The 27,789-nt window shown below is 40.8% G+C and overlaps 1 protein-coding gene across 2 annotated transcripts in view; it reads right to left on the reverse strand.

Annotated features, from left to right (window-relative positions):
* CNTN4 (contactin 4) overlaps positions 1-27,789 on the reverse strand; it is a 252,213-nt gene that overhangs the window by 191,821 nt on the left and 32,603 nt on the right. For both annotated transcript variants that reach the window (XM_042823742.1, XM_042823739.1), the window contains exon 2: positions 27,624-27,668. The gene's annotated coding sequence lies outside the window, so the exon portion shown is untranslated. The remainder of the gene's footprint in view (positions 1-27,623; positions 27,669-27,789) is intronic.

The following is a 27,789-nucleotide window of genomic DNA, read 5'->3' on the forward strand; positions in this document are numbered from 1 at the left end:
AAAAAAAAAAAAAAAAAAAAAAAAAAAAAAAAAACACCAAAAAAACACCACTGGGAATCTCTTAACTCTCTTGTAATAAGGATATAAATAGGAATGTTCGTGGAGTGGTTTTCTTCCCCTGCCAACACTGCCTCAGCTCCAAGAGGAAACCCATCTCCTGCCAACACATTCCCAGCTCCCAAAATAAAGCCAGTCTGTTTGGGGACATCCTCCCCTCCAGGAAACGTGCAAATGACTGAAGGTCAGCAGATCCAGAACTGCCATTCCCTCTGATGACTTAAGCTATACTACTGCTGCTTTGCTTTAAGAGTAATAAATAAAAGAAATTTAAAAACAGCACAGAGGATATTTCTGTGATGTCTCCATATGTCTGTTTCTGATCTCCCCAGTACCAGAAATAGGGACCTAGTGGAGCAAGATCAGCAGTGATACACAAAGATTTTTTTCCCCCAATAATTACACAGTATACACATTCATGCAAAAAGAAAATCAATTCTGCTTTGACTAAATTTCCCTTTTGAAATAGAAAGTGCTGTACCAGACTCCCAGCACAGCTGTGGGCACTGGGCTGGACAGACCCTTCCCCACACAGACACCAACAGGACAGCCTAATGCTCTGCCTTCAGCTTCTTCTCAGCATTGCATCAGGGTTAAGCACAGCACAACTCCCACCAGTGCTATTTTGTTCTACCAGCTCTTTCTCACTCAGCAAGATGCCAAGATGTGCATCTGGACAAGAGGTTTCTGCATCACCATCTTCTGCTACGAGCACTTGGGCCCATACCTCTGTGCATACGAAGGCATGAATGTACCTGCAGATAAACACCCTCTCTCTTTCTCTCCTTCAGGGTGTTATTCCCTTTGTAGAGCTCCAGTCTGCTGCATTGATATGATTATTTTTAGATCTAAATGTGTGCTTTTTTACTTGTATTTTTTTTCCCAGTAGTTATCCCACCGAACAAAAGGACATCCCCCTGGCAACTCCAGGGAAACAGCTCTTCCCTGAAGACAGGGAAGAAAGAAGAACAAATCGGATTTCCTTCCCCAGCACTGCAAAATACCTCCAATAAGAATCTGTCGCTCCACACCCCATCTTTGCTCTAAACCTGTGTCACATTACTGCTGATTGCAGGGTCACTTCATGCAACACAGATATGTCATAAAATGGGAACACTTCAATTCTGCAGGTACCCCACACCCCTGTATTACAAAAACCTAGCTTCATTTACTGCACAAATGCAGGAAAAGCCCAAACTGTTCACAAGCCAGGTTACAGAACAAGACCATTCATTCTCCATTATTATGGATTTCTTTTTACTCAAATTCAGACTAGCGGAGATTTAGTCCAAAACCAACCAAACAAACAAAAAAAAAAAACTCAAAGATTTGGTAAACGATTCTAATAAAAACTCAAGGAATGTTTTTCTTCTCCTAATCCATTAGCATTAGGAGAAGATCGCTCCAGTTTTACCTCCAGCACTACTTTTTCATGGTTATTTTGTCAAGAAATGTAAACAGAGCTTACGTTTTAGAACTGGGACATCATTTGTACCTTAGGCATGAACAGCTGTAAACATCTCCCAAAATCCAGGCACAGCACACAACATGATGCTGATGCTGCTTGGACAGAAGGAGATTCACTGTCCGCTGTGGCTTTCTTCCATAGTTAGAGGGGAATCAATAGTAGCACAAGTCTCCTTCCATCCAGTGCCCTACAGTCAAATTCCCATACATCAGTCCAGTTCTCATTGACAGAGAGTGTTCTCTACTTTTCCATCACATGAGAATTTCTTAGCTGAATTAGAAATGAAAACATTCCTCAGAAAAAGTGCTTGAGAGAGATATTTCAAAGACCTGAGACGTACCCACACAGTACAGCAATTTAGCTAGTGGAAATGGAAGAAGTTGGCTTCTCTGTTCCTGTAAAACATTTCTCTGATTCCAAGTGAATTACTGCTAATTACTGCCACAAAGAACACCGATAGGCAGGTCTCTGCCTCTGTTTACTGAAAGTTCACTGCACTAATCCTGATGACAAATGAAAGTTTTCCACAGTATTTTAGGAAGATAATTGTGCCATCTGGGAAGCCATGTCACAGCTGTATGAGAGCGAGCAGGCCCGGGGATGTGTAACAACTCCTTCTGTGCCAAATTCATTTCTGCTAATATATTAATCTAGGATCAAATTTTCATTTGGTGGGGTTTTCTGTGTGTTTTTGTTGCCGTTTGTTTTAGAGAACATCTTGGGAGTGTAGCATTTCAACAGGGCTGTCTGAACACACATCAGATGAGCTCTCTGCAGCAGGGAGATCTGATCATAACCATCACAGAACCAACCTGATTTACACGAGTACAGAAGTTCACAGCTGCTTTTGTACCTATTTGTTGGTGCCTTCAGTGAACCAAGAAGAGAACCTAGCAGGCAATGTGGTAGCTAAGAGATACACAGCTAGGAAGAACCTCCTTGAAACAGTGCATTTTTTTCCATAGCTCCATAGATAGGATTTACTGGAGCCTTATCATTTACACAACATCGTATCAGCAGTATATTTATATTCTCCACAAGATCAAAGGCATTTAAAATAGATGCTTATTTCATTTTTACCATTGCAGCCCTGTGCTTTGCTTTCGTAGAGGTGCCTTCAAAATCATGAGGGAATCCAAGACAGAATGGATTGCCCAGCATGCGTACAGTCATCTTTAGGATGACTTTAAGCAGACAAATTCTCATCCAACACCGCCACAAACGTCAGAGCTACCAGAACCTGAAAGCTATATGACAGACTGTAGGAGCAGATTTGTTTTTATGAAAAGAAATACACAAAAATTATTGAAGTTAATTAACTTTTCCACTTGCGCTTGTTCAGCTTATGTTCTAGAAATTCAAAGTTATTATTTGCAAACCGTAATAACCTAAAATTCTTGTAACAGAATATAAGACAACTCACTGCTGAAGGACTCCAAGCATTAGCGCAAGATTAGGCAGAACACATTATCCCCAGACAATGGCAAGAGAGAGCGAGCAACACCAACTTCAAAAGGGCTTTTGCAAAAATCAGTGGAGCCTTAAATAGAGTTCCTGGCACCACTCGCATCTGGATTTTCTCCCACAGAAAATGTGTTGAGAAGAGTCCTTTATCTAGAGCAGCTTAAACCTAACTAGACCCGACTTGAGAACATATACGTGCATCTTTCTAGCTGACTTTAGAATCACGGCACTACATCTAACCGGGCACTCCCAGCTACACAGAATTTGGTAAGAACTCCTACTGGAAGCACCAGAAGGCACTTCTCCAAAAGGCTTATCTTTATTACTTCCTACTGCAACACAGGGAAAGCCCAGTGGCTATTAAATACTACATCAAGAAAGTAATATTCAATTAGACGTTACAAGGCGTGAGGAGCTCCTTTGATCCAAGGACATGGTTAGCATTGCTCTGTGCAGGAAGAGTGCATAACAGCATGAACTGCTGGGAGGAACTCATTATTTACAATGAATTCTTACTGAGACAAGCCCACAGCAGCCAGGATGAATCAATACACAACAGCTATTCGATACATATGGGAAGTAGGAGGATTACACATCACACAGGGACTGGGAATTTCCATTCTGGGACCTTTAACTTCACTTCAACAGCCACAGCTGGTACTGCAATGCTTGCTTGAATCTATTATTGCCAACACTGCATTATGTCAAGACAACCAAGCACCAGTGCTACACTTTCATGAGAAGATCTCATAAATCCCAAGCCATTTTTAGGACTTTTTAAAACTTTCCCCTGTGCCCACAGAAAGACAGGTGCAAATAAAACGTGCCGACATGCGACAACATCAATATCAAGAAATACAAGAGTTTTAAGGCCTGATGCAGGACTGGACATTAGGGCACTTGGGTGACCCTTACAGGAATCTGCAGAAGATAACCAGAGCCTGCACTGGAAAAAGGTCTGAAGTGAGAGGTATACGGAAAACAAGTAATTAAGGATGATATCATTTTGCACAAGTAACGAAAATAGAGTCCTACAGACACAACTTCTGATTTCTTTTTTGTCTTTGCAAATCCTTGAAAGTTATTTTGACATTCCTTTGTGTGTGTACAATAGCTTAACGGGGGGAAAAAAACTGAATTCATGCTGTACAAGTGGGTAGATAATGTTATCTGTTCAATAGGAATGTTTAGTGTCTCTTTTCAAAAAACATGCTCAGAACATCCCACAGAAAGGCCCAATTAACTGTAGATTTGTGCATTTTTTCTGAGCAGTAGCATTAATAATTTGAAAACACAGTGGTATGCACCGAGCTGAATTCATACTGATAATTGCTTCAGTGTAATTTATGTCAGTAAGTGCTACTGAAGGAGTACGGTATATGAGCAGATAATACCGTAAATTAAAAACAGAATTTGCATAAAATTAATGTACCATTATACTTAATATTGATAGAAATACACCAAAGGTCAACAGCAAGAGCTAGAATCCCTAGATGCACGCCAATTTACCACCACACACGGTCACCTGAATAGCACTGCAGGAAAGTTTCAGAGCAAAGATGAACAAGAGGCCACAGAGAAGAGCCAGAAGCCCAACTCAGTGCTGGTGTAACTCCATCAACTTCAGGGAAACTGCAGCAGAGGTGCTGACTTTGGCACCAGCTGTGAAATGCACACTGAACACACAGGTGAGCTGGTGCTGCTGGTGGGCCGGTACCTGTTGCCTTTATCTCTGCATCAGCCCTTCTGTTTGCCTCGCCAGACCACAAACTGGTCAGCTACCACTGCTGAGTATTACAGCTTCCTGTTTGATTCCAGCAAAATATCAAAATGGCTGAGAGAGCATCAAGATATTATAGAAGAAAAGGTGTGGGGGCAGTCTTAAAGTACCCTTCTTTGAGGAAAGATAGCAAAACTACTAAGTGAAATCTCACAGTGCCTTACGACGTGCCATGAAACATTTGCCGTTGCTCATAAATATTGTAGGGGCAGATCTGAACATTCCAAGATGAATGAGGGCAGTTGCAGTGGAAGCTACACATTCAGCATTCCGACAGAGCTCAGCTTCCATTATCACAGACAAATCAGACCAGGTGAGCAGAGCTGCTGGAAACGAGAAATGGGGTGAAAGCTTCCGAGCACTGCAGAGTGTATTTAGTAGGCAGCACCAAAATGTCAGACCAAATGAAAATGCAACATTTACACAACGCGATGCCTCCCGTTGAGGCGCGATGACAGCTCACTGGGATGGAGAGCAGTGCTGGAACATGGGCAATTTTAAAGAAAATCACTGGCGTGCTGTGTTTGGTTTCCTGTCTCCCACCTTGCATTTTACAAACTGCATCAAAGCACACAGTATAACAGCTCCAATTTCCTTCCCAGCAGCTACACCATGTGAGAAAAATTGACAGATTAAATGGAACGTAACTGCCAAAGCAACTGCGAACTGTGGCTGCCCACGAGAAGAAAATGAAGTTCCCGAGCATCACATAAAGAGGTGCTTCTGTGATCAAATGCAACGAGAGTCCACTTCATTACAGTACCCCTCAAAAAAGAAAGGAACCCTTTCCTTCCCCCTCCACAGGGGCAAAATGTCACTGCAGCTCATGCAGCCTCTGCTCTGCCCCTCCAGAGAGGCTGTCGAGTAGAAGTGCTGCACATAGAAACGCATGGATTAAATTAGTCAGGGCCACATGCGCTTTTATTTTGATGAAATCTCAGATCTGTCCTGCTTCAAGCAGGAAAAAAATATCTGGTCCTAACAGAAATGGATGATGCTATGTTAAATGAAGGCCCCTTGCTCCACTGGAGAGACGAGCTCTAATCTCATCAAACCACTGGACATCACCACTTCATCAGCGCTGACATGCGCATCCCTAAGTGCCACTGACATGGGCACACAAGCATTATTTATCTATTTACGGATTGCTCCACATCCCTAAGTAGACAAATTGGTATCTCAAGCATTGTAAACGCATGCTGCCTGCTCCAAGCACTACACGCTCAGTAGAAGGACCAGTGCAGCTTCAGAAGCTGGAGAGCAGTTAGCTGCATTGGATAGACAAGGTTATGTAGAGATGAGGCTCCTTATGATACTGCAATAAGCCAACAGCAGATCATACCTCACAGCAGTGCACTGCCCTGTATTACACTGAAGATTCTATGTTTAATAGCTCAACTAAATAGCCTACAGGAGATGGTTTAATGAACCCCCCACAGTTGTACAGCTTCAAACTGAGCCCAAGTATAGGCTCAGCAGCTTGGCTTTCCAGGTGAACTATGGTTGCTCATCAGCAAAGTAAAACACCAGAGTCAATCCAGAGCATTCTTTGGGGAAATGGTCCAAACCCTCAGTTATTTGCCATCTAACTAGTTTTGATAAGTGGCAGACTGCAGTGAAGGCACCCGGAACCAGCTGCAATCTAGAAGCACTAGTGTGCAGTACCTATCAAGAAAACAACCACCTGAAGCATTTCCTTCAACCTTGCTCAAACTTTCCTTACTATTTTGGTCTTATTAAAGAAAGGATGAGCATTTTCCCCCATTTCCATGACTGCAGTGTGCACACGTTGCCTTCAGAGCGTACGCTCCTCTCCCTTCCCTCTGCTTTGCTCCATGCACATGTGAGAGGATCTGAATTTCAAATTGAAATGCAAATATTAACCCAGCAATCAGCTCTCAAGGTTCTCTCTTTTGCCAGGATTTTGTAAATTACTAACTTACGAGGTTTTTTCCATTGTAAATAAGAGATAATTGGCCAGGTTATTAAACAAAGCAGCATGGAAAGGTTAACTAACATATTAAAAATGCACAGCGACTAGTAGAATGTTAAAATATTTGAATTATACATTAATACAGCAAGCTAGTCAGTACAAACTCAACACTGAAAATAATATTAAGCAGCTGATTTTAGTTGACAAGAGCAAGGGTATTTCAAATCAAAACAGACAATTCATTATTAACAACTCCCTCCCTCAGTAGCTATGTCCTCAAGCAGCTCTTAACGACTTCAAGTTACAACAACGTGTTGAGAACAGAGTGAATGCAAGAAGTTCTTTGCTTTCATCAACTCCAGCCAGACTTGAAGGTTTTAATGGAAGCTTTTTGCTTTAACACTGAAAATTCAGTGTTTTCTCCTACTCCGAATTCTCACCACACCTCTGCTCTGTCCTGCTTTTGGCTTCTGCACCCTCTCAATGCAAACTACTGTTTAAGGATGACTACCTGTCACGGACCTTAATCCAAAGGGCAGGAAGACAGCTTAGCAACTGCATTTGTCTCAATAGTGCTTTAAAGTACTTTGGAATACAATCACGCAGAGTCTTTATGGGCATTACCAGCTCAGCCTGATGCACCTTCTTCCTACTTGGCTGTCTGTAACCAAAATGATTTACAAAGAGGAAGACAAAGAGTGCCTCTGTATACAATAACTCCAGTGAAGTCAATCATAAAGCATTTAAATAGCCCGCACAGTAGTCAGTTAGTTCCTGAGAACCCTATTAAACAAACGTTGGGCTCAGAACTTCTCATCGCTTCCTGCAGCTTTCAGCTCTGGTGCTACCAAACAAACGAGCAGGACAAGGAAGCAGCCTGAGCTGGGCAGCTGCACCAGCAGCACTGCTAATTGGGGAGCTGCTCAGTGCCTGGTCTGTGCATTTAAGGACTGAAGGAACAGCTGCGCATTTGTACAGCTCTTGGTATTATTTTTCTGTTTCAAAATGATTACAGTCTGGGGAAACAAGAAAAGAAATAAACAATTGCTTTCCTGTTTTTGTTTGTTGGTTGGTTTTTCTTTCTGGGGGGATTGGCTTGTTTTTCTGTGTAATATTCATCATATTTTTATTCTAACCAAATTATTTTGGATTACTCCAACATAGCTTTTGTTTCCAAGTACTGAACTAACTTGCACCAGACACGTACAAGTATGTTTTATGAACACAGCTGCTTAGTAGGATAATATACAGCAGACTCACGTAGAGGCACGTGTGATCTCTGCTCTCTGTAAAGAGCTGCACTAACACTGCTGAATCCCTCCCCATCTATCTTTCAGTAGCAGGCAGTCCAGGTGAGCCCCCCTTTCATAGAAGGGAAATGATTTAGAATAGCAGTGATCAATGATAGAAAACAGTGACCTACAGATACAAAGCTTCAATTCACAAAATACTAACATAGATTACCAGACTCCAAATATTACCAGTTTCAGTTGTTCCGACCTTCAAGCTCAGACTTTTTCCCCCACAAAAACCCTCTAAATCTTCTATTGAAAATACAACTGTGACGAGAGCAACATCATTTAGAGAACTTCTGCACAGCTTTGATGCAAGTTAGGCGTTAAGATCTCTCCTGCTATAATAACTTTGGGGAACTGCCCTGCCTTGGCAAGGAAATACACCTCCTCTCACACTGCAGTCCCAAAGCCCTCTCACACCCCCAGTAGCAGCCACCTCTTGCTGTCGGTTACCACGATGGACTTGGACATGGGTATTCGGTTCAGAGTCACAAGGACTACTCAACACTCTCTAGAGCAAACTCTATACAAGACAGGAATATGCATACAAAACAAACTTTGTTTGCACAGGCTATGCTTTATTTTCCCTTTGTATAAGTACTGGAGTATGCGAACACACTGAAGATACACTGCTGTTCAGTAGAGGAATGACACCAGTGAGCATTAACATTGGTATCAGGAGGAAAATAGAAGGAATGGAAAACATTAGGTAGATCTCACCAGTCATTACTCTGAAAAATAAAACCATAAAAATAAGAGTATGACAAGAATATTCAGTCATTGTTTGGTTTTGTGGGCAACACGGTAAGCAAACGGTCAATGCCAGCTCTTTCTTTGAGATGAATGTCCACATAAAAGCATTTTAAATCATAGAGGACATTACTCAGAGTAACAGTGGATGATGGACATTTCACATTATGCCAGAAAAGACGGTTATTTCTTGGCTGAACTAGTCTACTGAGAAGCATAAGAGATTAAAGAATATGCTTATCACACCTACAACAATTTCAAAAAGAGCAACAAAAGATGGCAGGACAAAACGTTTGGGGCAATATGTTTGTGCTCGCTCACCAGAAAGCAAAGATGATGGATGCACCCATTTCCAGCCAGTCCTGTCATCCAACAGCGTTTCAGGAGGAAAACATACATAATGCCAGTGTTGCTCTCCTGCATTTCTTAATTGCTTACACCTATCAGAAAACAACCCTAAGCTTGTCCCCACTCACAGTTAAACCAAAGCACTGAAACGTTCCAGCAGAACCAAGGAAAAGGTCAGTGGAAAACAATCAAAAATTCAACACGTTAAGCTGCAGTCGACACACCTGCAAGAAAAGAGCTGCAAAGAGCACTGCCTGATATCCTTCCCCCCTGGACTTTGCACTATTTCCAAACGAGTCTCAGCCATGAGATTTCTACATGTTTCTCTAACATGGTTCACAACAGCTTGGGAACAAGCACTACCTGCCATCTCCTTGCCATCTATATGCAGCATAACTAAGCAGAAATTCTTGATCACACACATCCCAGATCCTCCTGGAGCCATACTTTGGTCTTCAATCTTGCACATCCATGCATCCATAAGATGAGTTTCATCTGCACCATTTTATGGGTCAGACCATACACACTGCCTGGCTACACCATCTCATTACTCTTTATAAACTCCAGAGTAGGTGCCATAAAAATCAGAGAGCGGTTTTCTGTAATTAATGAAGTCACTGGATTTCATTAACTGAGAAAAATTAATTGGGTTCATAAGAAACAGAGCACCATGTTGAGTCCATCTCCTCCTTTCTCATATACTCATTGAAAAAAATTCACTCGAGGAAGACACTGAATGTTATCACTAGCAGCCAAAATCCACAGCATACATAGGCAAACACTACAAGCTCAGTGCTGCACAGAAGGCATGGAGAAGGAATTATAAATGGGAGAGGACAAACCAGCCCTACTTGGCTTGCCTTCTCTTGCTGTAAAGGTGCTGCTGCTTCACATAGATCATCACATTTCTACAGAATCAAAAGAATAAAATATAGATGAAGCTGTTAAAAACAGTCATCAACAGAAAGGTCAGGGCCTCTGGCAATGAAAGAAAAAAAAAATTACTCCTGTGGTCTTCAAACAGATTTATTCTTGATATAAAGCAGCACCATTTACAGCTCAGCAAAACTTTAAAACTGGCAGTAAAGCACATTACAAGCTTTCTTAATTCAATTTTCTCTGGCATTTATTGTGGTTAATAAAATACCTAAATGTCATCTAGATTTATAAAAATGTATTTATAGGTTAATAAATGCATAAACCGGATCATTCACAGAAACAGCTTATGCAAAGCGTAACAGCCCAAACTGATACAGATTTTGGCTTTGCTTCTTTTCAGAGAAGTAATTAGTGTTTACCTGCAAAGTTTTTCTTTTTATAGCCCAGTAAAAACAATGCGTCTGATTACTTTTGCGGCTTCCAGAGTTGACATCCAACTTCACAGGTCTACCTTGCTTTTAACACAGAACTTCTGTTCACTCCACTACACTCGACCCAAAAGGAATGCAGTCCCTACCATCCCGACATTGAAGCACATTTCATTACCTTGCTTTCTTCCCGAATCATTTCAGCTCTGCCTTCCCATTTCTGCTGTCAGGTACCTGACTTACTCCGAGTCAGAACTTCCTTCAAATAAACAGTAATGTTCTTTAATACCCATGCTAATGATGACTGGGAATGGCTTCTTTTTAACAAGTACTCAATGTAACCAAAGCTTTTATATGTAATTAGTGTTCCGAGCTGAATTCTGGTACAATACCATTTATATCCAAATTATTTTTAATGAACGTTTGGATGCACCAGACTAAAGGACTACAGATTTAAAAGAAATATTAATATTTCATTTGAGAACCCATTCTAAATGCATTTCTGTAACTAATAAAAACACAACCAAGTAATTGCTAAGACAACCGGCTAAAAAGAGCGCTTCACAACTTCAGAAGCACGGCACAAAGTTTCTTGCTGGTTAGTGCAAAATGCAGATTTGATTTATGACTGCAACAAGAAGCACTTTCAGGAAAAGAACAGAGACCAAAGATGCATAGATGCAAATAATGTTGAACATGCTGCTAACTAAGGGGTGCACTGCAGAGCCGTTTAAGCTCTGAGGAGCAGATTTTGAAGGCACTCATTCTTTCTAAGAGGCATTTCGTATAGTGTTAAAGCATCAAGTTTCTCAGAAAGCTTTTACATACAGTTCATCTTTTTATCACAAGCACTTCCTGAGCCCTCGCAAATGCAGTAAGTCAGAAAATGATTGGAAATACAGCGATGGTAGCTGAAGCTGCCATTTTAGTGGAACACTTCTGGACTATAGAAATAAATGCAAAGAACAGGGCAATTAAAAATACTTTGCATTTCCCTTCTCAGTGAACAATGCGGAATATCTCCATATTTCAGCATTAAAAAACATTAACAAAGAAACATTCCAGTTCCTTAATGCCGTGAAACTTAGCAGGTATTGAGCTTTCCCAGTGCCAAAGGAAAAACCAAAAGGGCCCCAAGAAGTCTTATTTTGACATTAAAACCAAATCAAATAGTGACACGAGGCTATTTGCTCGTTGAAGAAAGTCATTTTGTCCATTAACACAGCCCCAAATTATCTGTCAAGGGAAAGGCTCATAACTCTATGGACCTCAATACCATTTCCTAGTAGATAAAAACACCCCTTACACAAATCTAAATGATGCAAAGAAGTTGGAGTAAGGCTTCTCCAGCATTTAAGAAATCTTGGCTGCTTTTCCAGGGGACTTAACAGTGTAATTACGTAATAATTGAACATCTTAATTTATAACACTCTACATTCAACGACTGAAAAAAAAAAAAAAAAAAAATATAGCCCTTGGCTCATATAAAACAAAGTAGCCACACGAATGTTGAACGCTTGTAAAGTTGATGAATTTGTAATGGTTAGAAGTGATAAAAACATATCAAGAACATTGAAAGCACAAGGCAGACTTAAAACTGCTTTATACCTCAAGTGTAAAAAGACACAAAAGCATACTTTCCCCTATAATTTACACCTTTGCTGTTGTTGCATTATAAACAACACTTCTTAATTTGTCATCCTATTAAGTGCCTAAACAAAGGCATATGGTACAAGTCCCAGTGCCTTCTCATTGACTTTGCTGGGGCTTGGAACAATCCCAAAGTGACTTGTTTTCAGCAATTCTAAGCAATTGTAACAAATGCACCATTATTGAATGGAGATTTAACCAAATGGCACAAATCCTAAACTGCTGAAAGACTGAAAAAGAACTACCAGCTATTCAGAAATGATTTTTGCAATCAAGTCTAACTAATATATTTTGAATGCTTCCACAACTTTGCAAAGTCAATAAACAACTACATTTCAACACTTTGTATATTCTAACATCAACTCACTTCGTGTATTTTTGTTCATGTATAGCCAACAGTGTCTCAAAACAAGTGCTTAAGCTCAATTTGCGTTATCCTTCCTTTGGAGAAAATTAGTAGCTGTTTATTAGCAGCATCCTTTGTTACTCAACTCAATATTTCCAGTTTTCCTTCACTGATCTCCCACAGCACAGCACAGCACTTTAATGAATTTGTGTCAAGCTTGCTAAGGTCTGCCACCATTCACAAATCAGCTACAGATAAATGCAGTATATATTAAAATCCTACCGCTCTCCAACCCAGCAAATTCCAGTCTTACATGATGACCCGTTACTTGCAATAGTACTGCTGTTTCTGGCAGTTTGCATATCAGAATGTTGAAGTCTTATTGAGTTTCTTCAGGTTAAGAGTACATACTTGGCGATCTTCTGGTGACCGAATGAATCTTAAATGTATGCAGTTTCATGATAAGGAGTTACTTCTCACAAAAGTCATTTTGCAAAACACGTCCAGGATCACAAAACATTCAACTTCATTTAAAAATGGTTCACGCTGGTACGTAATCAGTCTTGCAAGTGTTTTCTTTCCAAGTTCAGACCAAGACAACAGCTACAACCAACCACCACCATCACCACATCACCTGTCAGACAGCAGACTTTTTGTAGAATGAGGTTACCAAACACAGAGCTGCTTTGGATTGCTCTCTCAGCATGGCTGTCTGCAGACAGCAGGTCTTTAACTTGCATCCCACGCCAGCCCCCAGCTGCCCAAGGCACTGTCATTGCTGAACAGTGAGCCTTCCGCACACCGCAGCAGGGCTGTGGGCATCCACACATCAATACTGTCAACGTTTTCCCCTTTTGTTCTTTGTGATTGCTCTTGCAGTAGCTTATGAGACGCCGTACCAAGAGGCTCACCTACGAGATCAGCCTCCCAAAGCAAACCCTCATGGCATAAGATGAAGCTACGGGAGCTACGTTTGGGAACAACTAAGGATTAAAAATGACATTTCAAACGCAGCGCGATGGCTTGCAGACTCCCTAACAAGCAGAACTGAATACTAAAATTAAAGCTCATTTATTAATTAATGTGAATGGCAGTGCACTATGAAAATAACAACACTGTTTTGGCTCATCTAAAAACCTATTTAAAGGAACACCAACGCCAGCAGAAGGGGCAGGAGGCAGAGCACACACAGCCACCCCCAGCAGTCACAAGAAGCATTTGCTGGGCACTTGAGGTTGCTTCTGCCCCTTCCTGGGCTAGCTGCTCAAAAACAAGCCTCCAGTTTCCCTGGTTTCCTCCATGTGTATTCCCAATCTCTAATTAATCAAAGATGCCATTTTCTGCATCTTACTCAACCAACTGCAGAGGGTTCACGACGTTAAATTTCTCAACAACTAAACTTGAGGGACAAGAAAAGGGATGAATTACAGATGTTTGCTCAGCTACAGACATCACAGAGCATCTTACAGGCAGCGCATGCACAGTTTGCAATGTGCTCACAAACAGAGCTTTGTAGCCATACCCAGACACAATACAGACATATGCAGCAGCCTATGCACAACTTAGAAAAACATCCTCATTAGCCGTAATTATGACTTATGTAATTAGCATTTTGTATCTTGTCTGCAGGTGTTCACCCTTCCCTTGAGGAAGGCATTGCTCCCTTGATGACTAGTGGGACAGTGAAGATGGGCAGATTGACTCCAAAAGAGTACCCAGAAAATTCACAGACCCATCAAGAGAAATTACACTGTATTCAAAGCCTTTTGATAAAAAAAATTAAAAAGAAATTTAAAAAAGAAAAAAAAAAACAAAAAAAACAAGGCTGGAGATTCCACAAGCTTCTCTTGGCAGTTTGTGCCCTTTTAAGCGGCAGTCATTCAAAAAAAAAAAAAAAAAAAAAAAAGTCTGGCAAATAAATGCTCATTAAAGCCTCCCTTTCTCAGTGGAACGTTTTAGCTGCAGACTGAATAACTTCAGTATCCTGCAAACTGCATTTCTTTTGAATGGCTTTTAAGAGCTCAGGTGAGTTTTTAATCAACTCAGTCATAACGTGGATTATCAGCTGTATGTATACAAGTCCCATCTCTATGTCTGTATCTCCAAAGAGCAATAAAACACTCCCGTTTTATAGGGCTTTATGAACAGCTATTAACAGTAGATCCCCTTTGTTACACACAAAAATCAAAGAGTTTGTGCATCTGACAGCACAGTACAGCCCAAACACAAATCCTAACCTAAAATTAAGTAGAAAAAGTTTCATGTCTTGGTCCAAATTCCATTGGTTCCAGTGGAAAAATACCACCATTTTTGAACACGTGCAATTTGCATTATTTTTAGCAAAGATTATCTTTGAGCAGAGGTGCAGAAACACTTAACAAGTCTAAAGCACCACTCGAGTCCCAGTCACAGAAGCTTTGTGCGGACAAAATCCTCATTACAATCAGCAGGGGTTTGCTTTCATAATGAGTATTTGAGTCAACTGATTGGAGTGCTCAACTTCTGTGATGGTGGGTGCACAAGACGTTCTTGACTTCATGATTTCTCTGTAATGCTCCATAATACGCAGCACTGGTTCCTTGGAAACGAGCCATTTTGACAGGACTGAAAGGGGTGCAAATGAGCAAAGTTTTATCTCACATGGATGGCTTCGATGTTTAGGTTATTTCTAAGTGCGAACAATTTGAACTTTTAAATGGCTCAGTTTGAAGTTTCCATCAAGTGAATGATCCAAATGTTGCAACTCTGAAGAATAGCTGGACCTGAACTGGCATAGAGAACATTCCTCTGGGTTAGGAACAGCAAATGCACTCAGGTAGATGCTATAGGTTTAGCTTAATACTGAGGATCTCAAAAGAAGTTGTAATCATGAAGATGATTCCTTCTATTACCATTACCTTAGCTCTATGAGACACGTTCATATTTTTCTTCCTTTTGATACTACCTGTACAGAATGTAATTACATGCACTTTTCTTTTTGCCAGCCAAATATATTAGAACTGCAATACTGGAACATCATTATTTTCTACTAGCATTCTTTTACTAAGGAAGTGAGTACTATTTTTGTGATACCAGAACAACTACTCCAGCTTCCACAGGAAGAAAAAAAATCAAAAAAGAGCAGAATTACACAGAGCCAAGTATTTCACTACCTTCCTTCTCTCCACTGCAGAATTAATTTTTTTTCCCACTTTTGCTGCCAATTTCTGTTCATGTGCATGGCTTGTTTTTGTGGGCAAGTCCCTCTTCCAAACAAGTACAGCCTCCTCCTACCTAAAGTCAGTCATTCCAGTCCACTCTTCTTCACAGCTTCCTAATTTTGCCACCAAAGCTAATCTAAATTATTCCCCTGCCTTCTTTCCTTTCCTTTTTCCCATTACTCCAGTTTACATCCTTTCCTCCTACAGTGGCCTGCTGAGCTACCTTGCTCACAGGGTTACTGAAAACAACTTCTCAAATTGTAGTTCAGTTTTATGTATCTGACTGGTTAACTTCACAAGAAAGCTTCCATATTCTACCTTTCATTTTTCCTTTAACAGAAAATACTCCGAGTACGTTCTTACAGTTAATCAAGCACAGTACAGTAAATAATGTATTTAGGTATCTGGAAGGCTTTTCAGTTCTGTCTAGCAGGAAGAAGGTAAGATGTTTTTTGTTTTCCCATAATTAGGCATAATTAGCATAATAATTAGGAATGTTAACAAGGGCGCTAGGTGCAACTAGCACATCAAAACCTCTTCAAATAAAGCCAGTTACCTGGGAGCATCTGCATCCTCACAGGCACAAGGCAACGTCCTGCTTGCTGAGCAAGGACAGAGCATGGGAACCAATCTGACATGCAAATCAAAAAGGAAAAGATTTTGCTCTGAAATACCCCAACATGAAAAGCCATTTGTATGAGAAGTAATACAAAAGCTTCCAGCCAGGCAAAAGCGTTCAATAAACCCAACACATAAAAAGCAGCACCAGGTTCCTGAACACTGAAGTTTTGTTACTTGTTCCTTTGGACCAGTCCTGCTCATTTATCAGCACCAGCACTGCCCATGGGTTTTGCTTTGGGTCTGATGACACGAACTCAGGGACCACTTACATTTTTACTGCTTATTGCCGTGTCACTAAGCTGTTCAGATTTGCTCTGCTGGGAGGCTGTCTCGTTCCAGGAATAGAAATTAATTAATCAGTATATTTTCCACCCCCGTGCCAGGAAAAAAAACATCTCTGATTAAAATGGTGTACTGAAGTTTTTCATAATCAGTGCCAACACAACTATTGATTAAACGAAAAACCTTGTGAGCACTTACTCATTTTATAGGTGTATTTCATTTCTCTCAAGCTCCCTTGTTGTAATTAAAGGATATATTCTAGACACGTTATGACTGTTATAAATTGAAAATACTTTTATGAATCTAAGGCATCACCTTCATGAAATGCCTGTAGTCTGTAGGTGACTGAAGTCCTTAATTCTCAAGTTTAGATTCTCACAACTGCAGTCCAGTGAAAAGTCAGCCTTGGAGGTGAATACTGAAACTTAACTGCTCCAAATACATCCGCAATGTTGCTTCTGGGCAGGAAAAGCGCTTCACACATCACTGTGCAGAAAAGTTGGCACATCCATAACTAAATCCCACCGAGACCGTAAGCTTGGCAGCATTCCTCATATCCAGCTTGGGCTGAGCTTCCCATTTGCAGAAGATTTCTACCCAATAAAGCTATGCTTAAAGCAAACGTTTGTTATTGTCTCCCTTTCAAGAACACCATTCTTGTAACTATGTCACATCCCTATGCCTTCTAGGGTGAATTACTCACTTTAACACATTTCTGCTACTTCTTGCTTACGACACTAAAGATTGGCATTTTCTGGCTCGATGCAGAACGAAGCCATTGACCTCCCATCTCTTCCCATGTTTCAGGCTCCTGGGAGCACTGGGCACTCAACTACTTTCAGCAAGGATGAATCCCTGCTGTGTAATTTAGGGATTACTTCTCTAATTAGCAGCATGAAAAGAAATATTGACATCGCACTTGTCCATTGCTTTTCATCTCGCTGCTTTTCTCCATGTCACTACAGAGACAGATGCTCACTGATTCATTTTAAAAATATAAGAGATTAATTATCACACATTGTTGTAAGAAAATCACAGTAAATTAGCCCAATAATTACAAATAGCAAATTATCTGGTCAGGTCTGATAAATGGAGACCAGCAGGGAGCTTAATGCAGGCTACGTACCCATTCCTGCCCACTATTCCACCTACTACATACATATACGTGGGGAAGATGTTTCATGTACATGTAACCCTTCAGACATTTTGCCAGTTTTCATCAACTTACCTAAACTGCACATCTCTTCCAAAGACGCCTAGAACATTTTCAAACTTCAATATGCATAAATTAGTGGTACTGCATAAGGCAGCCCTAATTTATGCACTCACTATGGACCTAATTAGTTCTTCTGTAACAGAACGTCAAACAGATTTTCTTAATAAAGCAGAACACATCATATCCAATATGTATATCATACACAGAACTTTATCTTTGTCACTTCACATTACCAATCCACAGCAAGAAAGAGCTCCTGAACCTGAAATTGGCTTTTACTCCTGGTAGAACAGAGACAGATGATCACTGGGGACAAATCAGCGTCACCGCAGCACAGCTCATCAAGTGACACAGATTTACATCAGCAAGATGCACAGCACATCCCAGCCCTGCACAACTGCTTGGGGAGGTCCTACACGCACCACAGGCAGGAGTAGGCAGGAGCATGGGGGGGCTCTGCATGCTTTGCACGTGGGACTACAGCCCAGCGTGCAGCAGAAGGCTGTCAGGCTGTTGATGATGCAGTTAGTGTCCAAAGCCTTCCAACCCAGCTGGCTTACTGCCTCTTGCAAGGCCCAGCCATGCCTGAGCGCTCGCAAGCTGAGGCTCCATCAAGATAAGCAAGAGGTGACAGTGAGCTGAGAGGAAAAAGGGATCGTGTTTGCACTTCTAATATTTCTCACTTTAGTCAGCAACCAGAAACTTCGCTAAATGTGATTATATATCAATACATCTGCATCTCCAACCTACTTCAGCTATCTCCCATGTATTTTGTCACTTCAGGTTCTGGCTGCTGTGACCTTCTTGGTTGGACTTTACATAAATCCATGTCAAATGGAAGCAGGCTGCTGTCGGTCCCTCAAATTAAATCCAGTGCTAGCAGTCTGAGTGCTGCAACCCTGGGAAGCACGGTTCTGCACAGGTCAGCACTGAGAGATGGTACTGCTCTCCTGCACCTGAGGCTTCTCTGAAAGCCTCCCAAGGCTTTTCTACATCCTCTCTGAAAGCAATACTGCCATCCCACGCAAAATATGCTTATCACTTCCAGGAGTAAAAACAACACGTCTGATGTACAGTGGCACAATCCAGGAGTACACTAAGTCACTTCAGATGACAAGCAAGTAATTTGTCTTTCTGGTGTTTATTTCGAGCAGATTAATCAAGATGAAATATTATGATATTCACGCATAAATTAGCTTCATTCTTCTGCCTAATGACCTCTCAGTCAAGCCTCTTACAACAAACTAATTACAGAAATCTTTTAAAATGGAGCAACAAAAAGCTTTTTGTTGCTGTTTTTAAATAGCAGTGAGGAAAATCCCACAACACTGAGGGGCAGAGGAACCCCCAAGATGGACTTGGTCCAGGCAGCACTTGCATTCCTCATCCACAGATAGCAGAGATCAGGCTCCCAGTCCTGCATGCGACCCAAAACTCCAAAATAAAAGAGCTGCCTTTCTTCTGCACAGATGTTTTGTTTTAAATGCACAACGATGTTTGGCATTTCTTAAGCAGAGGGCAGCATTACATCAGTAAATGATTATTAAAGTTACCAAATCTACAACACCTGAAGTTATATTTCTGCATCATAAAGATACATGTTCCACTTAGTTGACTTCAGATCGGTAAAGTTTCAGAAACTAAACTGCATTCAGGTCAACAAAGCAAGGGACAAACAGGAAAGCCTTCCAGTCTCCCCCTCTCCCCACACGCTTTGCTACGACCAAGCCCCTCTCCTAACTCCTTTCTCAAAGCCAGAAGGTTTCCTCTACTTTCCTCGCCATACATCACTACCACCAGTTCATCACATATAAATGCAAGAGGAATGGTGTCCACTGTTACCCTCCAGAACAGCACATTCTGCAGCTCCTCGTGGACCTGGCACAGCACTCCACAAGCACTACTTAAGAGTTCCCCTTTCATCCCGCCATGCTCCGGCCCTCCTGGCTCCTGCGCTCCCACAGCGCTCTGCTGACGCCGGCTCTCTTAATGGAAAGTTGGAGCCGAAACCCCTGCCAAGAGATAACATTCTCCAGCAAAGCCTCAGCCCTGAAACTTTTCCTGCTGCTTTGACATTTGTGTAACATTCAGAAGCCGCTTGCTCACACAGAGACGCTGTTCCCCACCAGTGAAGCACTTCAGATGGAAGGTATTATCTATTCCTAACCGACGTCTTTCACTAAATGGAACATTTAATTAATTTGGTCCGAAGCCAGTCTGATCTCTTTTGCTTGCGTGAAGACGAAGACGACTCACAACTCTTTGGCACCATTCCTTCCTTTCCTCCCCCTTAAAAGAACTTTAGTTGTTTACAGAATAGATACAAGAAAATCCAAGCTGGTGCGGTGACACATCATTAGTTAAAAATACAACCCAGCATAAAGAGCTTTAGTACAGAGATAGCACCGGAGTGCAGAATTACACGAAAATGGCTCAGGAAGGAGAATGAAAGTCATCTGGAAATTTATGGGTTTTGCTATGGGCGGTAGCATAAGAACAAAATGACTGCAACCACTTTGTGTATAACTACAGAAAGTGAATTTGCTACAATTAACTGAGATGGAAATAGAGAACAAGGAGTAATAAAAATGCTCGAGATGTACCTATCTATAAAACGCAGAGAGTAAATGCATGGTGAAGGGGGAAGGTCTCTAAAGATAAAAAACAAAATCCAAAAGCCTACAGGAGTCTAAAAGTCGCACATCCCTGACCAGAGACAGGCTTGCATAACGAGCAAAGACAGAGTGATTTGTGGCTTACTGTAAGCTGCAGGAAGCTCTACGGACAAAGAAATGAAAACCCAGCCGAGATGACAGCATCTCATTGGGAGGCTCACTGTGCCAGAGCTCCAGAGCACTCGTGCCACTTGTGCCATCAGGCAGATGCACGTGATGAGTTCTGACAATGAGATGACAGCCTAACACTGGGATGCCCACACTTAGTCCGGATCTACAGTTCTGTCTGCTAACAGAAGCAACCTCCAGATCTGAACAGCACTCTGCTGAAGAGAGAAGCAGCACATCTCCTGTCTGAAGTTATCTGTAACGCTGCATAATGACTGCAAACTGCTGCAGACTCCCAACAGCTGAAAGAACAAGCAGAGGGCTGCATTCCGGAGAGGAGACAAATGTGGCCAGAGGACATTACAGGAAGAACACTTACACCTGGTTAGAGAAACAAAGTTCACACTTATGAAATTAATTGGGTTTATAGCAAATACCAGCAGATAAATTTTAATAAGGCAGCATCCATCCATACAGCGTATGTCATAGCCATGAGCCCTTCTGGTTCTGTACACAGCATCACACGTGTCATCTGGAATCCTGGCTCTGCAGGAACAGCTGAGACTTCAGGGCCTGCATGCAACCACATCCATCCTCAACTTGTGTGCAGTTTAATTAAATGGCAGTGGTAATTAGTGCACAACATGGGAGCCTCAACAGATGCTGAAGAAAGAAATATTCTTAATGCTGACAGAGAGGCTCATCATTCTCCAGCTTCTCTGCAGCCTTGGTGGGATGGTCATTGCCCACTGCCAGGCTCATCAATGTGATGCTACTGAGGATAGCTGATTTGCACACCGATAAGGAAGAACATAACTATATAGATGGTATATGTATGTATATCAGATGGTATATGTAAGGTATAACAGAAGGCAATGAGATGGATGACCGGCTTAAGGAGAAACAAGGGCAGCTCTCATAGGTGACGGGGAGAGCCTGGTGCACATCACTTGGTCCCAAGGCAAGACTGAGGGAGTCAACCACACGCAAGCTGCTCCAGAAAGAAAGCAAATCCTGTATGATGCTTGGATGCTAAGGAACAGAGAGCTTAAGATAAGCACGTATAGAGAGAAATTACAAGCAATACATCTTATGGCATTAGCAAAATGAAAAGTGAAGGAAACAAGTGGCACAGGCTGAAGTTCACGATGAAGTGCCATCATGCACAGCCTGCTGCCTCTACGGTGCTGTATGTATACTTTTTGAAAAGTCATACTGAAAAAAAAATGGAAGATAGCTATAGCAACACTTTACAGAGGAGAAGAAGAGGTAGCACCAATCAGTCTCTGAAGAGGTGTTTAATTCCAGAACATATTGGCAAATCTAAACAAAAAACAAATCAGTGATGCATCTGTTCACCATTGAAATGTTCCCCCCATCCCTCCCTTCTGCTTCCTATGGAAGTAAAAAGACTTGAAGGAGTCTGCTGAAGATAATATCCTGCATATCAAAGCAGGTGATGAAGCAGAACTGCAGTAACTCCTGAGGAATGACAGGAACAAGACTGAGAGGAAAACGCGAAAGTAAAACATCTCTGAACTGCTTCAAAGAGGGGCACCACAAAGCTGATCCAAGTTCCCATGAACTTCACTGCTCCCTGCAATACAGTTTGCTGTCTGTATTACTCTGTATTCTGGAAATATTGGGCTATCGAAATATGTTCATTACAGCAAAGTGACAACTAGAATATGCTGCTGCATGCTTGTAACGGTAATGAGTCACAAGTACAAAAGGAAACACAGACCGAGTGGTAAGAACGCTACAGGAAAGAATGGATGGAAAGGAACTGTTTCATGTGAAGAGGAATTAAAGCAGTGGGCGTGAGACATGTAATAGCTTCTGAAAGATTTTCTAAGAAGTGGCAAGGGAGCTGAAGATGAGAAGTGATGGAAAGAGACTAGAAGGAATTACACACTGGAGGCAAAAAATGAAATGAGTCACATTCTGATGCCTTCTTGCCACAGGGTATGAGTGGCAGCTGTCCTCAATAACTACTGAAATAACATCATACAAGAAACCTCTGAGCAGGGCAGTTGTACTCCATCTCTACAGATCCCTTCCAGACTATTTTATGTAAACAAAATGAGTAAAGTTTTATGCAAGCTGTATTATTTTTAAAGAGTGATTATGGGAATATCTCAAAGTAAGGATACAAAGATGTTCTTGCTAAGATGAAATTCAATACATACAACAAACTGGTTCAATGAAGACAAAAAGATGTTTTTTTCTTCTCAATAAAGACATTAACATCAACTGTGACTCTTGAATAAGAGGATTCAAAACAGACTTCAAAACTTGCTTGAAGGAATATTTCTCATTCCTTCAGTTGGCACACTGATCATTCAGAGCAACACCTCCATTTACCAAAGCACTTTTGTTGGAGCACAGGATGCGAAAGCATACATAAGCCCAACACAAAGATAGATCAGGGAAATGTTTCAGCAGCAAGTCATGCTGTATCATCTCTATTACTATTTTTTGTATGGATAACAATAACTCACTATTAGTTTCTGGTAAACACTACACTGAATAATTCAATCTACAAAGCAAAAATGAATTTTAATTATGGCCTTCTAGAAGCATCATTTCCCATTTGTTCATTGCTTTTTTTTTTTTTTAAAAAAAAAAAAACAAAAAAAACAAAAAAAACTTTGGAAATCAAAACTTAAAGAAGAGGAAAAGTACACCGATACACTAAAAGGAACTTCTGTTATCTCATCCAAACACTGCCTTGGCCTTGACTTCTATTTCTAGTCAGATCTCTCCTTTTCCAAACGGGCCAGCATCATGGATCTGAGCAGGGAACTTAAACTGGTACAGTATTAAAACTGGCTGCAGTCAGTACTTATGTTATCATTTCAGTATCAAAACACCATTTGCTGTCTCAAGCAGTTTTTGCCTAATGAATGTATGGATCAAGGGGCAAGTGAGATGCAAACTCGGTGTACTTCATTTACATTTCTAAAGTAAACGTTTAATATTCTAATGGACTGATATGAATTTCCTAAATGTTAATTGATGCAACTGAAATTTGCTAAAGGCACATTCAAGGCATTTCAAACAATTAACAAAAGATTTGAAAGCAAAAAAGCCATTTCAGTAACAGTCAAAACCATTGTCATACCTGTTGTTTCACCTGTAGTAGGAAACTTTTTTTTTTTTTAACTTACCAAAATAGAATAGTAAATTGTGCAATTTAACACGACTATAAGCAGGACTCAACTAAAACCTGTCTAATTCTCACTTGAGGACAAAACTCCTTTTATGGGTCTTTCAGTCCTTCTCTGATTTCTACATGGATGTCACCAATGAAGTAAGCTGAGGGCACTCAAGCTGACACGTCACTCAGACCCTGAAACACCACAACCACACGTTGAAATAACTCATGCAAAATCTAAAATAAAACCTATGCTTCAGCTCTGTTCTCAGTCCTTGCAACCAAGAACAGGCACAACTATGCTGAACTGCAGACCCAGAATGAAGCTGTTCTGCCCATAAACATCCATCCAGCAGAGCATGCAATACTACTCGCCCCCATCTTCCTGCCCTGCAAGATCTCCACTTATCCCAAGCCTTCTTTTCAATCCAACCTCAAGATGTACAGAAAGCTGGGTTGGAAGAGAACAAGCATCCTTTCTACCAATCCATTTAATGCTTATTGCACATGTATGTGTATTGCATGACAGTTGGGGAAGGACTACTACACTGTCTTGTTGAAGCTGGGGCTTACCTGCTCACCTGCTCACTGCCAGCAGGCTGCTTCCAGCTCTCTCCTTTATACTAAAAGCCCAGGAATGATTTCTAATATTTGTAATTACAGCAACTGTCTTCATTCAAAACACAGGTTCTGCTTTCAACTTTGCTGCCTTAGAGACCTTCTGCGTGGTTATATTCAGAGAACACCTGAGCAAGCTCTTTCATGTTCATTTTAAAGCTGATCAAACCACTTGAGCTGAAAAAATTCTCCCTCTGAAAAAGGTCTTGTAGCTCACTACTTCTTTTTGCCCTAGTTGAGGTATAAAGATACAAAGGGTCTGAAATTTAAACTTATCAAAATAAGAACAGCAGATGAATCTTCAACCCTAAGGAAGCAGACAGACATGATTTGCAAACAACACGAACTGGTGCAGGGTCTCTGAGGAACTATTCTGTGCTTTTGAAACTCATGCATTCTAGCACGAGTTCACTAGCTCAGATTGCTTTCTTCAAGGAAATTCTGAAAGGAGTAATAAGTTGCTTTTGATTTTAAAGCTCCAGCCTACATCTGCAGTCTCTGTAAGATAAATACAATAAATGTCATTGAACTAGCTATCTTCAACATTATCTTGTTAACAATTGATTATTTATTCGCCAGAAACTACACGGTGCTCCTTTCCTGCTTGCAGGATAAACTGACACTTGATTCAGATTAGTAATCTACTGCAAAATGCCAACTGCACAAAGCCCATGCAGCAGCCCAGACTCAATAGGTATATTGAGGAAAATGCAGATGTCTGCGTAAACAGAGGATCATGTTGGCCAGAACCGTCACTCCAGCATTTTTCAGGAGCACTGCACTCACTTAAGCATCCCTCGAGGCTTCAGCCATCAGGAGATACAGGATGACGGATGCACCATCTCAAACAACAAATCCTACTGTGATTTTAATTGAATTACAGCAGCCATTTTATTTTTTCAGAGCCCCTAAGACTCCGTACCGCTTACTCGCTTCCAGTGATTCAGCAGTTTATTTTTCAATACAGCAATCCCTCCTTAAGACAGTTCCTCATTCCTTTTAAGTAGTGCTTCTGACAGCAGCTACCTAGATGGTTGTTGTTTGAGGCACTCTACCTTTTTTTATTAAATAGAAGTAGTTTATCTCAGACACCTCTGTCTTCAGAGTCGAACACCTTTCTATTCATTTGAATACTCAGTCTTTTAGCAGTTCTGGAAGCGTCCTCACAACGTACCGTGCCTCTACACTTAAGCTAACCTGACTACAGCATTGCAAGAAGTTAAAAAAGAGACAGAAGAAAGGAAAATCTAAAACCCAGAGGATAAACAGCAACACCAGCCTATAAATACAAGCCAACCTTGAAACACCAGGAAAAAAAAAAAAGAAAACCAACATTCTGCAATCATAGGGGACTTCAGCAGAACTGTCAGGAGGCTATTTTTGTTCCTAACCTACATAGGAGGCTGCAGAAAGGTCAGTTCACAGGCAACCAAGAATAGGCAAAAGACACTGCCAAACACCCATGTCCTAGCATTACTTCACTCCACACTTTGGGCTTTTTATTTCCCAACTATGCGATCGGTGCTTTTTGTACACACAAACATTTTCTTTCAACTTTAGAAATCATCCAGTTTCAATTTCCCAAACTGACCAGAAAACAAGCCTCAAACTTCTTCTGTGCCCTGCTTGTGCCTGAGCAAGAAGTATGCACAACTTAACAGAATGGACTAGGAAACCCTTCCGTCCCCTAGAACCAAGAGGTGCAGAAAAACACTTGAATTTATGGTCCCCATTAAAGGTACTTGTGTCAATAGTAGACATGTATGACATCCCTCCACTTTCCTAAAAATATGCTTTGCTTAGGTCTTTGAAAGAACCACACCTGTTTGAAGTATGCTGCTAGCCAGAAGTCCCACTTATCCTCTTATTTTTTAAGCAGCACTTCACTACATATTACAAACAGGTAACATCAGAGAATTGAGATATTTAACACATTCTGATTACATTGTGTTTACATTGAGAAGTGTTTACAAAACAGTAAACTGTGTAAACAGAAAGTAATTGTGCCTAGTGATGGCATTGTTCACAAGCCATCACATGTATGCATATAGCTGTATCCTCCAGTCCTTCACACTCACCATCCAACAGGCATGTAAGGGATCTGGAATGCAGAACCCAAGCCTGCAGCCTAAAAATTATATCACTAGATCTAATCCTGCACTTCTTCATCAGGCTCAATTAATCAATTAATTAAGCATCAGCTTACTTTGAGGAAACTGGAAACAAGAATTCACCTGAGAAAGGGCCCTGAGTTTAAGAGCTGACCAAAGGCATGAGAAGATCGTTATTCAAAGCTATCTTCAATATTAAAGAAATAAGCTTTGCCTTTCAAACCATCAGAATGTGATATCACAACACTTCTCATACTGTCTTTGAACATCTCACACAGATAGTTTGACAAATTTAAGGACCATGCTGAATAAGAATATTTTACTAAATATAAAAAGCAGTAACTCAGTTTATATTGTAAGCAACACCCAGCACAAGGAGATGCATCTCAATCACTTCAAGAAAAATAATCAAGAAATTAATTGATAAGGTATTTATGACCTCTCCCAACAGAGAGAGCAAAAACATCTACAACTGAGAAGAAAAAACACATAATTTATTGTGAACTCTGGCTGGGTTTTGCTCTTTTTTATGACAATATACTGTATACTTCAAAGTATCTTTCACTTTGATAGAAATTCATCTGCAGAGTTCAACCACCTGAAAGCCCAAAGTTGAGGAGCAAAGGCAACACAGTAGAGATACAAAGGAAAACACAGTCTGACCAGGGCTGGACTCTAAAGACTAGAGCTGCCATACCTGTATTCATGTTCAATACTTCAGTGCCATTCTAGAGAGTACAAGAGCATTTCAGGATATATAGAAAAGAGTCACCTCAACAAGCAATATGGATTCATACAGACCTTCAAGCTCAGATACCATTAAAGGTATTTGAGTTTCAGAGGTGAGAGTTTTCTTTCGAAAGTTCATCTGCAGAGGTGACCATTCATTGATCAACTAAACACCAACTTTGAAAGCCTCATAACAAAAAACAGAGACCAAACAGAAAGCATTCCAAGACAATTTACAGCTTTCTAAAGGCAAACTGTTTCATCTTTTCTGTAAAACTTCCAGTATAAGATTCCTTAAAAGCAGTATCTATCCTAAAGAACTCAAATGAAGTCTCCCAGCAGCCATTTAAACAAAAACCACTGTTGATGCACTGAGAAACACAGGGATACATTGCTTAGTCTAAGGCACAAACAATGCAAAGACATTCACTGTAATTACTTCAAGACCATAAAAAAAAAAAAAAAAAACAGTATTAGCAGATCATAATTAGGATTAAATAATTATTACCTTCTCCAGTGCATGATATGTATTCTTCAGTCAAAGTTCCAGTACCTGAAAGAAATAATACGTAGGGAAAGTTAGTTATACCGATACTGTCATTAAATTCATCCCCACCCACGTTAATTAATTTTGCAAACAGGCCATTCTGATCACTTCAGTACCTCCAGACAAG

The sequence above is a fragment of the Centrocercus urophasianus genome, unplaced genomic scaffold (genome assembly GCF_019232065.1).
Source record: "Centrocercus urophasianus isolate 14NV4802_14NV808 unplaced genomic scaffold, USGS_Curo_1.0 seq_22, whole genome shotgun sequence".
NCBI classification, from domain to species: Eukaryota; Metazoa; Chordata; class Aves; order Galliformes; family Phasianidae; genus Centrocercus; species Centrocercus urophasianus.